Genomic DNA, 11,232 nt, shown 5'->3' with positions numbered 1-11,232 from the left:
TCTCGCCCCCAGGAGTCTATTCTGCTCCTGTGAGGCTCTTAAAGCACTCAGGAAGTTGGCCACGTCTACCTGTCGGGACCTCAGGCCGTGGAAAGTGAACAGATAAATATGATGAATGCTTTTGTACGACATTTTACGGGTTGCACGGTGTGCTAAATTCGTATACTTATAGCTTGGGAGAGAGAGAGAGAGAGAGAGAGAGAGAGAGAGAGAGAGAGAGAGAGAGAGAGAGAGAGAGCGAACCGGAGGTAGAGCGAACGAGGGAGGCGCGAGATACCAGCTCGGGGTAAGGCTGAGCTGCTGCTCACAGTGTATCTTGGACGGCCGACGGGAGAGGGTGTACAGCCCCCGGTCTCCACCACTGCCCCCACACCACCACCGCCACAAACCCGGCCAAATCGCCCGTCTCCACTCCGTGGCACATGGAGGGGCTCGAGTGACTCCCCTGGTGAAGGGATAGATGGATAGGGCGAGAGTCGACCGTGGCAGCGGACGTGACCCGGGGGGCACCCACGTAGGGCAGTGCATGGGACAAGTTCGTGCTTCAGGGCCTTTCGGGTCACACTGCCTTCGGGTAGCCGGATCTTCCGTGGTCGTTTCGTGTCGGGGAGCGAGACTATGTGCCTAATCACCACCACCATTTCTCCTCCTTCCCCCGTCGGCTCTGGTGAGCAGCAACCCGCCATGCTGCCGGCCGCTCGTTTGTGATGGAAACACTCCCCTGTGGTGAACGACGGTGTGTGATGAGGACTTGTTTGTGATGAAGACCCCCGAGTTCGTGATGAACAGCTGTGATAAGTGTCTTGTGATAGTTAGGCGTGGCTGACGGACTCTGTACGGTGGATTTTGCCTGAAGAACCTTTCTACCAACACCAACAACAACCGGGCTGACCCAGGATTCTCTTGCCTACCCTCCCTCCTCCACCTGCCTGCCGTATGTAAGGTAACCCTTCCTGATTATCACAGGGGTATGTCATGATCTCTATACGTACGTAGGGGGGAGGGGAAAGTCCTGCCCAGACCTCACTCCCATTATGACACGTATATAACGAACGTTTACGAGTTCGTATACCTAAAACAGTTCTGTGCTTATCTATGGATTCATACAACCAAATTATATATATATATATATATATATATATATATATATATATATATATATATATATATATATATATATATATATATACATATTTCTCTCTCTCTCTCTCTCTCTCTCTCTCTCTCTCTCTCTCTCTCTCTCTCTCTCTCTCTCATTTTACCTATACAACCTCAAGATCCCTTTTATGAGCCTCCTGTCGTTCACTTCTAAGGCTGCGCACCAATCAGGAGCTGGGGAATGATGGACTCCTTGAGCAGCGTGGCGCGAAAAGTTCCTCGATGAAGCTGTACTCCTTTTCGTCCACCGGCATGATACAGCCACGTCGAAGTGACTTATCACTTACAGTGTAACCACAAGCAAGCTCAGGACGGTTATATATATATATATATATATATATATATATATATATATATATATATATATATCGCATAATGCCCTCCGAGGTTCACTGTGTAAACAAATTCATAAAATACATAAAAATTAAGAGTTACACATTTGCATTTAAAACAGTGATTTGTGCATGTGTACATGCATCAGAATATATATATATATATATATATATATATATATATATATATATATATATATATATATATACACACTTCACAATGCGGAGGACTGCATAAGATATGAAAGAGCAATAAGATTTCACTGATCTAATTAAGAGCATGACTTTGTTAACAGCACCATTTTGTTATTAAATTTTATAGATATGCTGAGTCGACCAGAATGACAAGAGATAATTCATATGACGTTGAACTGGCTATTATAAAAATAAATTAGTACTAAGTGTTCTCTTCATTACCCGTGTTGCATTCCATATGACGGTCTATCATTAAAACCTGATTGCAATATATCTTATTTCTTTTCTTTTTTTTTCTTTTTTTCTTTTTTTTTTAAAAACTTAAGGCACTATTATAATCCAGATGATATGCACATCGTGAAGGTAACATTAGCATAATGTACGCCAGCATAAGTCGCGTCCAAAATACGTGTTTTACAAAAATGTTCAGACAATCGCAAATACGGAAAAAAAAAAAAAAAAGAGGATCTATTTAAAATGTATGGTAACGAAAAACATCAAAAAAAAGTGCGAGGAATGAAGAAAAGTGAACGACGAAAAATTCCACCATCGCCCAATTTGACCACACCAAGAGGGAAAGAAGGAAAACGTAAATTTCTTAAATATTTTTACGACCTAAATTTCATGACAGATATAAAGAAATATATTTCTCCAGAATAGAAACGACGAAATGAAAAGATTTTGAGATATCGCTTCGGAAAAAAAGGTATTTCTGTGTAATAAGAAACGGTAAAAGAAAAATATATACGAAAACATTACAAGAGATTTTGAAGAAATGTTTATGAATTATTTTTATAGTCCCCCCCTCAAAGGTACAAACCTTCAGTATTCATTTATATTAACATATCAGTTCTGAATCGCAAGGTAATTCCTTCCCATGCAACGACGCGACGGAATACACATGGACTTTTAGAATTTTGTTAAACACTCGAAGAAAGAATTGGTAGATCATTGATTGGTCATTGACTGGTAGTTATGACTTCATTCTGACGGCTATAATGGCCCCTGGCTGTAAGCTTGAGACTGAATAAACCCACCGACTAAAACCGTATATTCGTAAACCCTCTCTTGTCCTTGTATGACTGTGTGTTTGTGATCGTGTCAAAGATACGCCTAAAGAGTCATGTTCGTAGTAGATAAAGTGGGGGACGAACTAATGGTCCTAAAACTGCGTTCTGTATTCATGCTTTGGGGTTTCACGTGCTTTTCTCTTTCGCTGCACTCTCTTCTTCCTGCCTCCTCCTACTCTCTCTCTCTCTCTCTCTCTCTCTCTCTCTCTCTCTCTCTCTCTCTCTCTCTCTCCACTCTCTTCCCTTGCTTTTACTTTCTGAGATTGTATCCGTGTGACGAGAGGACCCAGATATTTGTAACACACACACACAAATGTATATGTGTGTGTGTAAATATATATATATATATATATATATATATATATATATATATATATATATATATATATATATATATATATAAATCCAAGACCACACTAGCTTGGCTTCTGCAATCCACTGGGGCTTTGAAGCAGCGGCCCACATCACCAGTATCTATTGATTTTAAGCTGGACCGAGACTTTTGTGAAATAATTAAAATGTCTCTCGAGATCTAAGCCTTTTGCTCAATCGGCCGTCGACGTATTTAGGCCACTGTGTTTAAGGATGGCTCGTCTGCGCCTATGGTAGATGGTCCCTCCTCCTCCGTAGATGTCTCCTCCTCCTCCTCTTCTTCCTCCTCCTCCTCCACCTCCTCCTCGAGAGCGAGCGTGTAGGACCGGCTCGAGGAAGGATTTCAGAAAAGCGTACTGGCTGGCTGGCTGTAAGCAGGCAAGGCAAAGGGAGGGAGGGGTCCGGTTCTTTAAGCAACCCTTTAAAAGGATTTCGATGACCTTAAATGTAAATCAATGCGCCACATTTTCCCTACCACCCCCCCCCTAAAAAAAAAGTATATTAGAAAACGGTGACTGCTCTACGATGAAACAAACTTTTACGTCTGAATATAGAGAGGGACGTGGGGGGGGGGAGGTGGGAGGAAAGGGGGAAACAAACAAAAACAAGAACTTAAGAACTAACACCATATGTTTCTGTTCTTTCGTGTTCATAATGAACAAGCGGACAGGAAGGGTCAGTGTGTGGTGAGTGAGTTGGGCCGCCACCGCCGCCACCAGTGTTACTCTGGTTATGAGAGAGAGAGAGAGAGAGAGAGAGAGAGAGAGAGAGAGAGAGAGAGAGAGAGGAAGAGGAGAGAGAGAGAGAGAGAGAGAGAGAGAGAGAGAGAGAGAGAGGAAGAGAAGAGAAGAGAGAGAGAGAGAGAGAGAGAGAGAGAGAGAGAGAGAGAGAGAGAGAGAGAGAGAGAGAGAGAATGAATGAAAACTGCCCGTGATGGTCACCACAAGTCTGGGGGGGGTGGGTTTCCGAGAGAAGGGGGGCAGGGGGGGGGGAAAGAGAAATTACCCGCCCATATAATTCAGTGGACATTTGAGACCCTCCTCCCCCCCGACCAACCCCACCCCTCCCCTCAAGTGTGAGCGTTAAGCCGCCTGTCTAAGGGGAGATACTGAACCCATCTTACATTAAAAAGGAAGAAGGAAAGTACACGAGAGAAGAAGAAGAAGAAAGAAAGAAAGAAAAAAGAAAAAAAACTTTGGCAATATGTGTGTCAACGTGTCAAACTTTCTCTTCTTGATCTCATCATCGTCTCTCTCTCTCTCTCTCTCTCTCTCTCTCTCTCTCTCTCTCTCTCTCTCTCTCCTCTCTCTCTCCTCTCTCTCCTCTCTCTCTCTCTCTCTCTCTCTCTCTCTCTCTCTCTCTCTCTCTCTCTCTCTCTCTCTCTCTCTCTCTCCTCTCTCTCTCTCTCTCCTCTCTTCTCTCTCTCTCTCTCTCTCTCTCTCTCTCTCTCTCTCTCTCTCTCTCTCTCTCTCTCTCTCTCTCTCTCCCCCCCCTCTCTCTCTCTCTCTCCTCTTCCTCTCTCTCTCTCTCCTCTCTTCTCTCTCTCTCTCTCTCTCTCTCTCTCTCTCTCTCTCTCTCTCTCTCTCTCTCTCTCTCTCTTCTCTTCCTCTCTCTCTCTCTCTCTCTCTCTCTCTCTCTCTCTCTCTCTCTTACCAAGGTACGTGGGAAGGTAGACTAGACCAGCCAAGACACAGAAGCTCGACCTCCCTCCCTCACACACACACACACACACCACACACTGGAGGCAGGTCGATATAAGGCTCGCATCCCGCGACGACGGACATGGGGGTAAAAAAAAAAAAGGTGGTGGGAGTATAACGTGTGTAAGTGCCTTGCGTTACGTCTTGTGGCAGAGAGGAGAATATCAGGAGAGAACACTTCCTTCCCCATCCTCCCTCCTCCCGCTCTCCTTATCCTTTCTCCTCGCTCTTATCGCTTTAATGTCCCGACACGATACCCCTCACATTTCCCCTCCCTACACCGCCCCGCCGCCATTGCAGTCTCCTCGATCGTTTCGTCGTGAGAGAGAGAGAGAGAGAGAGAGAGAGAGAGAGAGAGAGGAGAGAGAGAGAGAGAGAGAGAGAGAGAGAGAGAGAGAGAGAGAGAGAGAGAGGAAGAGAAGAGAGAGAGAGAGAGAGAGAGAGAGAGAGAGAGAGAGAGAGAGAGAGAGAGAGAGAGAGAGAGAGAGAGAGAGAGAGAGAGAGGAAGAGAAGAGAGAGAGAGAGAGAGAGAGAGAGAGAGAGAGAGAGAGAGAGAGAGAGAGAGAGAGAGAGAGAGAGAGAGAGAGAGAGAGAGAGAGAGAGAGAGAGAGAGAAAACGTTTTAAGTCCCCACCTCCGCAAAGAGATTTTCTTTCTTAATTTTTTTTTTTGAAAAATTAAATGATTTACGATGATCTCGTAAGTAAGTCAGTCTTAAATTTTTTTTTTAATATACAGATACCAACCCGAAACACCCAACCCCACCCACCCACCCATCCACCCACCCATCCACCCACCCATCCACCCAACCCCACCCACCCACCCACCCCCACCCACCCTCAACGTGGCCCCAGGTTTTTCAGAGGTTTCGTTGGGTTTCAGATTCCTTGGTGTACCTTTGGCAGGTTTTGGTACGCATACCATGCTATCGATTATTAAGGGTGAGGGGTGAGGGAGGGAGGGACTTCGGAGCCTCCTGCCTTCTGCCATCTTCAACAATAAAATCAAGCGACTCTCTCCATGGCTTCACGTCTCACACGTGTGTGTGTGTGTGTGTGTGTGTGTGTGTGTGTGTATGTGATTTTCATTCCGCGAAGAACGCGACGGTACGAACCCCTTGGTACCTCCAAGGGCGCGACGGTACGGCCCCCTTGGTACCTCCAAGGGCGCGACGGTACGGCCTCCTTGGTACCTCCAAGGGCGCGACGGTACGACCCCCTTGATATCTCCAAGGACGCGACGGTACGACCCCCTTGATATCTCCAAGGGCGCGACGGTACGGCCTTGGTAGTTTTAGGGGTGTGACGGTACGGCCCGAGGTACCTCCAAGGGCATGACGTTAAGGTCTGTGGTACATTCAAGGGTGTGGTGGTACGGCCTATGGTACATTCAAGGGTGTGGTGGTATAACCTTTTCATCAGCTTCTTCAAGCACAGCCCTGGAGAGCGACGGTATGAGCCTTGCCTTTGGGAGCCGGGTCGTCCGTCAAGCCTTAGAGTCAAGGGTCGTGCCATCGACCTCAAGGGCCAGTACCGTCGACCTCAGGAAATGTACCATCGACCTCAAGGGCCTGTACCGTCGACCTCAAGGGCCTGTACCACCGACCTCAAGGGCCTGTACCGTCGACCTCAAGGGCCTGTACCGTCGACCTCAAGGGCCTGTACCGTCGACCTCAGGAATTGTACCCTCGACCTCAAGTGGCTGTACCGTCTACCTCAAGGGTCTATGCCATCGACCTCAAGGGCCTGTACCGTCGACCTCAAGAGGCTGTACCATCGACCTCAAGGGCCTGTACCGTCGACCTTAAGACCCTGTACCGTCGACCTCAGGAACTGTACCGTCGACCTCAAGGGCCTGTACCGTCGACCTCAAGGGACCTGTACCGTCGACCTCAAAGGGGTCTGTACCATCGACCTCAAGGGGTTGTAAACCCCTCACTCTCGCAGCTGGTCCGTACCATCGTGCTTGAGTAAAACCCCGGACTCACACAACGTACACATCACACTATGAGGTTTAGGAGGAGGAGGAACCACAGATTTCATCCCCACCTTCCCGAACTGGCCGCAAACAACACGAAAAACACCTGTGTCCACGTTGACTTGCCGTTCAACTGCGTTGATGCGCGTCATTCCACATCGCGCGAGATCGGGGGTCAATATCACACAACTTGGGCAGTTCGAAGCTCAATCGATTATCATGGAAAACCCCTTTTTTTTTTGGGGGGGGGGGGGGGGTTGGATACTTAAAAAATAAGGGGGGATTTTAGGGATGATGAATGAACTCGAGCTTGGGTTAAAGTATTCCCCCGGTGCGATTTAAAGTCTCGTTCAACTGGAGGGGAGAGAGAGAGAGAGAGAGAGAGAGAGAGAGAGAGAGAGAGAGAGAGAGAGAGAGAGAGAGAACGTGCCCGGTTTAACCGGGCTTGCCCCCACGAAACTAGAATTTAGAATTTGACTTTGTCATTCCGATAGACCATAATTGATGTCGTGTGTGTGTGTGTGTGTATATTTACATAGTGTTAACTCGGGAGATTTCTTGGGGACGCGGTATGTAACAAACCACTTCGTAAAAAACTTCCATTTCTCCTCTCCCCCCCCCCCCCCATTCTTTTTTGCCCGTTGCAAAGAATGGTATTTTTGTAATTTTCTGGTTTATGTGTTTTTTTTTTTTAGGTACGTTTTTTGTAATTTTTTGTTTTATGTGTTTGTTTAAGGTACTTTTTTTTTGTAATTTTCTGGTTTATGTGTTTTTTTGAAGGTACATTTTTGTTTGTAATTTTCTGATTTGTTTTTTAAGGTACGTTTTTTTGTAATTTTCTGGTTTATGTGTTTTTTTAGGTACGTTTTTTTCGTAATTTTCTGGTTTATGTGTTTTTTTAGGTACTTTTTTGTAATTTTCTGATTTATGTGTTTTTAGGTACGTTTTATTTTTGTAATTTTCTGGTTTATGTGTTTTTAGGTACGTTTTTTTGTAATTTTCTGGTTTATGTGTTTTTAGGTACGTTTTTTTGTAATTTTCTGGTTTAAGTGTGCTTTTTTTAAGGTACAATTTTTTTTTGTAATTTTCTGGTTTAAGTGTGCTTTTTTAAGGTACAATTTTTTTTTGTAATTTTCTGGTTTAAGTGTGCTTTTTTAAGGTACAATTTTTTTTTTGTAATTTTCTGGTTTAAGTGTGCTTTTTTAAGGTACATTTTTTGTGTAATTTTCTGGTTTAAGTGTGCTATTTAAGGTACATACATCTTTTTTTTTTTAATTTCCAGCCTAGAACAGCCATTCCTATGCAGAATACTCGTGTATGAAATTTCTACATAGAGGGGGGCGGCGCCCGCCCCCCCCCAGCGCGTAGGTCTCCCCCAGGGTCGGAAAATTTAGAATATACATCATGGAGGGAACACTCCATCTGGCACACTGTCTGTAATCAAGCCCTCCGTTCCAAATACTGAATATTGCACGTCAGCCCACAGCGTCGACCGGCCAGCGACGGCCCAGCCGGAGTTCCAACCCTACCTTCGCGGCCTTCCTGCACGTAGCATCTTCCTGGACCCCGGAGTGGTCGATACTTTGACGTTGCTGCTCGAGCGAGTGTTCTCAACTCCCCAGGCCAGACACAACACACCACCACCCCACCACCACCCCCTCCTTCCCAAGTTTTCTTGGATTTTGAAACCTCTTTTGGGGATGTGGGTGTGTGGGTGTGTGGGTGGTTTGGTCTGGTGGTGGTCTCTGAAGGGGGGGGGGGTTTGTGTTGGTCATTCTGGACGTGAATGGAAGAAGGGAAGGGAGGGAGGGGATGGATAGGCCTTCATAAATGGCGAGGAGGAGTTTGGAAAGGTTTATGTCATTCATGCATTAGCAGACGTCCTTTTTTTTTCCCCCCCTCTCTTGTTTTTTTTTTGTAATCATTATTCGAGAGAGAACGACGACCATTATTATTATTACCCTTCGTGTGACAGCCACGTCGGTGTCCCTCGGAGACACTGCGCGTTCGTGGCCAGTGTACACACACACACACACACACCTCTCTCCTCTCTGGTTTAAGGGGCGATGATAAATGTCGGTGATTTGGTGGCATGTGATGACAGCGTTAAAGCGCATTCCTCGAGCACGTAAACACCCGGGAAAGCGATCGGCGAAAGGCGTTCTTGATGCTCTATTCTCTAAAGGAGGGGGGCTATTCAAAATCCCCTTGCGGCATCTATCGTGCTTTTATACGAAGTCTCATGCGACACAGACACACACACACACACACACACACACACACACACACACACACTGACACACATACTCACACACACGGTAACGGGAGATGAGTAATTAATTACCCATCTGTACGGGAAGGGGAAGGAGTTTGATACTTGGGTTGTGTGTGTGTGTGTGTGTGTGTGTGTGTGTGTGTGTGTGTGTGTGTGTGTGTGTGTAAGGGCGACATGACTTATTTCCACGGCAAGGGGAGGGGATTTTCAGCCTCATGGGGCACCCCCATCTCGTGTGTGTGTGTGTGTGTGTGTGTGTGTGTGTGTGTGTGTGTGTATGTTGTGTTGTGTTGTGTTGTGTTGTGTGTGTGTGTGTGTGTGTGTGTGTGGGGTTGCGTGACAGTAATCACCCCTCACTCCAAACAGAATATCAACACAGACGGAAAATCGTACACGAACGAATGCCTGGGTTCGAGCCGTTTCCCCGGGCCGAACATTGACGTCCGTCCTCAGATGACTGACTTGCTGATATGAGGAAACGAACACTTTATTACGGTTGACATTATATGTCATGACAGCCTCGTTCTCTACACGTTTATATATATATATATATATATATATATATATATATATATATATATATATATATATATATATACATATATATATATATATACAAATGTATATATATATATATATATATATATATATATATATATATATATATATATATATATATATACATTTGTATATATACATTTGTATATATATATATATATATATATATAAACCTCACGTATGTACCCTTGCACATCACAAGATGATTAAACTAGGGATTAAGTCATCTCAATTCTCTTGAGACAAAAATCATAATTCATGGATTATCCATTTTTTTCTTTTTCTATTTTTCACAACGATCTCCCACTGTTTACAACCCCAACATGGCTTCGTCAGGGGGGATACGTCTGTCGACTCTTATATAAAGAAAAACCAACATCCACATTATCATACTGTGGTATGCACACTTCCCCATGGAAGATCGAGAGAATATTGGCTGCACGAACAGTAATAATATTCACGGGAGGAATCAGTGTGTTATTCGTGAAGATCATACAAATATTGTCAAAAAAAAAAATGAGCTTGGCTGTGTATAATAACGCCTTGAACGTATCACTCTGTTATCTGGATGGTTTTAGAATATTCTCAAGACTGAACCCGGAATATTCCGAGGTTGTCCTTGCGATCTTCTCTCTGTTCCAACTTCCGACATTCTCTTGATGAACTTACGGCATCATCATTACGTCCTCGTGATCAACTTACGACCTGCTCACAATATTCTCGGACTTGAACTTACGGTGCGTTTACGAGCCAGTGAAGAGGTGGTCGAGTGCCTCTTGCGATAAGGCCCAAAATGAACTCAGAGTGCACTCAACACGTCTATGAATGCACTTAGCATGATCTGCAGACGATCTCAAGGAACTTACAAAAAGACACACAAGATTCCGTGTCTACATCGTACTACGTGCACATGCCATGCACCTTGGTGCTGAGCAAGTGACTGACGTACACACACCCCCCAAGTCTCTGGGTCGGTGTGGACATACTGGCATAGAGGCAACCGTAAGTGTGAGATCCATTATACCACAGGTCAAAACATCACAGTAACGTCATGCTATGCAAGTTCATTTGACCCTCACAGGTTTTGAGTGTGAGCACTCGAAGTGTGTACTTCGAAATTCATTTCAGGTTGAGTGTGAGCACTCGAAGTGTGTACTTCGAAATCTATTCTAAGGCTATTGGTTGGTTGGTTGGTTAAATGGCCTCTAGGCCTAACGATTGCCTGGGTCATTAAGGCCGTCAGTGTCATTTTCTAACCATCAATCGAGAAGTGGTGAACACAGTCATGGGTCGATTATAATTCTAAAGCCATGCACGTTCTTACTGCATGGATGTCCGCGGCCTGGGAGGGAGGTGTTCACTCTACAATATTTCATTCCGGCAAATCAGAAGCGAAGTCCCCTTCGCAATACCCAAATAAACAACAACAACAACAACAAAAGACAGGAAGAAACAAAGCAAAAACCAGGCAACACCGACGTAACAGAAGTCCGACGCTGAGAAGAATAAAACTATGAGAGGGAAAGACGATGAGATAAGGAATGATGGGTGAAGAGAAGGAGAATCACCATGGTCGAAATGTCTCTCAGCTAAGAA

General features: G+C 45.0%; 1 protein-coding gene across 1 annotated transcript in view; it reads left to right on the top strand.

Annotated features, from left to right (window-relative positions):
• The first annotated feature begins 311 nt into the window (after positions 1 to 311).
• Positions 312 to 11,232, top strand: part of LOC139752121 (ecdysone-induced protein 78C-like) — a 363,134-nt gene continuing 352,213 nt past the window's right edge. Inside the window, exon 1 of the mRNA XM_071668038.1 lies at positions 312 to 943. The gene's annotated coding sequence lies outside the window, so the exon portion shown is untranslated. The remainder of the gene's footprint in view (positions 944 to 11,232) is intronic.

This window comes from Panulirus ornatus, chromosome 12 (assembly GCF_036320965.1).
Source record: "Panulirus ornatus isolate Po-2019 chromosome 12, ASM3632096v1, whole genome shotgun sequence".
NCBI classification, from domain to species: Eukaryota; Metazoa; Arthropoda; class Malacostraca; order Decapoda; family Palinuridae; genus Panulirus; species Panulirus ornatus.
This window is presented reverse-complemented; position numbering and strand designations above follow the sequence as displayed.